Here is a 2,500-nt window from a genome sequence, read left to right as displayed (position 1 = left end):
CTCTTCCTTCCTCCATCCTTCCCTTTTGTTACTGTTATTATTTTTGACCATCGTAGATTAAGTAACTACAATTTATATTAGTGCTCAATTAGTATTCAATATCATCTTCATTGTGTTAGTATTGTATATTTTTTCTAATTTGTGTTTTTACTCAGTTATGCGTTTTTTCTTTATTCTTCTCTCGCCTTCTATCGGCCTTTTTCGTGTGCTTTTTCTATACCCTTTCTCCCTCCGATTCTTCTTCACTCTACTCCTTTCTCTCCTCCCATTTCATGTCCCCCTTCTCTCCTTTTCTTCTTCTTTATCTCCTTTTTTTCTTCTACTTCTCTTTTTTTCCCTCTTCTTTGTTTTCTTTTTTTTTTCCTTGTCCTTTTTTTTTTAGTCTTTTCTTCTTCTCCTTCTATTTCTTCTTCTTTTCTTTCCATATCTTCGCCGTCCCTTCTCGTACATTTTTCTCCTTAGTGTCCATGTTATCCTCTTCTCTTTGTCTCTGTCGACCCCTTCGATCTGTCTCTGTTGCATCCTGTCCGCTGCATCCTACCCTGGTCGACATCCTACTTGCAAACTGCCCTCTGCTATGTTCACTTCCCGCCTTTGCATCCTGTCTCCTGCCTCGTGCATCCTATCTTATCCTGCCCCCTTCCTCCTGTGTCGTATATTATCCTGCATCCTTCCTCCTTCATCCTATATCTTTCTGCCTCCTTCCTTCTACATCCTATAATACCCTGCCTCCTTCTTGCATCTTAAGTTATCCTTCATCCTATATTATCCTGCCTCCTTCCTCCTGCATCCTATAATGTCCCAACTCCTTCATGTATCTTACATTATCCTTCCTCCTGCATCCTATAATATCTGGCCTCCTGCATCCCATGTTGTCATGCCTCCTGCATCCTATATTACTCTGCCTCCTGCATCCTATATTATCCGGCCTCCTGCATCCTATATTACCCTGCCTCCTGCATCCCATGTTATCCTGCATCCTATGTTACCCTGCCTCCTGCATCCTATGTTGTCATGCCTCCTGCATCCCTTATTAACTAGCCTGCTACATCCTATATTACCCTGCCTCCTGCATCCTATTTTACCCTGCCCCCTGCATCCTATGTTATCCTGCCTCTTACATCCTATGTTATCCTGCCTCCTGCATCCTATGTTATCCTGCCTCCTGCATCCTATGTTGTCCTGCCTCCTTCGTTCTACCTTATCCTGCCTCCTTCCTCCTGCATCCTATGTTGTCATGCCTCCTGCATCCCTTATTAACTAGCCTGCTACATCCTATATTACCCTGCCTCCTGCATCCTATGTTATCCTGCCTCCTGCATCCTATGTTGTCCTGGCTCCTTCGTTCTACCTTATCCTGCCTCCTTCCTCCTGCATCCTACATGACCCTACGTCGCCATCTGCAGCGTGGTTGCCTCCTCCTGTTCCCTGTCCAGTTCGGTGTCTCCTGAAAAAGCCTTTGGCGATCCGGCTCCTTGGATTTCGCTGGAGTGGGTGGATTTTGATCTCTCTTTCTTTCGTATTTTGTTTATTTATTAATTTGTGGTGATTTGGTTATATCACTTTTCTCTCGCTTTCTCTTGTCTCTCTTTCTCTCGCTTGCGGTTTTTGTCTCTTCCGTCTTATTTTCCCCCCGTCTTCTTCCTTTTTCTTGTTTCTTTTTATCTTTTTCTTATTTCTTTTTCTTCCTTTTTCTTCTTCTTTCTTCTTATTATTATTGTTCTTTTATGTATCTTTTTTTCTTCCTTCTATTTTTTTTATTTGTAATCTTCTATTTTTTCTTCTGCTTCTAGTTCTACTTCTTCTTGTCCTTCCTTCTTCTTCTTCTTCTTCTTCTTCTTCTTCTTCATTTTCATTGTCACTACATTGCAATTAAATCATCATACTCCTTATCAATTTTCTTGTCCCTTCTCCATCACTCTCTTCTATATCTCTCTCTTCACATCTCTTATTCTTCCCATCATTCTCCGCCTACTTATCTTCCTCTTATCCTACTTGTCTTCCTCTTACCCCCTCCTTTCCTCCTAGTCCTCCTCCTCCATCTTCTCCATCTCCTCCATCTCCTCCATCTCCTCCATCTCCTCCCCTCCTCGTCTCTTATCCTCCTCCTCCCACTCCCAGTCTTTCTCCAATTCTCCTCTTCCTCTTCCTCCTCCTCCTACCCTCCTCCTTTTACCCCCCTCCTTCTACCCTCCTCCTCCTACCCTCCTCCTTTTACCCCCCTCCTCCTACCCTCCTCCTCCTACCCTCCTCCTCCTACCCTCCTCCTACCCTCCTCCTCCCCTCCTCCTCCCCTCCTCCTCCCCTCTCCCTCCTCCTTCTCCTCCTCCTTCTCCTCCTCCTCCTCCTCCTCCTCCTCCTCCTCCTCCTCCTCCTCCTCCTCCTCTTCCCCCCTTATCCTCCTCCTCCCACTCCCAATCTTTCTCCAATTCTCATCCTCCTCTTATCCTCCTCCTACCGTCCTCCTCCACCTCCTCCTTCTCTTCCTATCCCCCTCCTC

The sequence above is a fragment of the Penaeus chinensis genome, chromosome 12 (assembly GCF_019202785.1).
Source record: "Penaeus chinensis breed Huanghai No. 1 chromosome 12, ASM1920278v2, whole genome shotgun sequence".
NCBI classification, from domain to species: domain Eukaryota; kingdom Metazoa; phylum Arthropoda; class Malacostraca; order Decapoda; family Penaeidae; genus Penaeus; species Penaeus chinensis.
The sequence above is the reverse complement of the archived record's forward strand: the minus strand, read 5'-3'. Positions refer to the sequence as shown.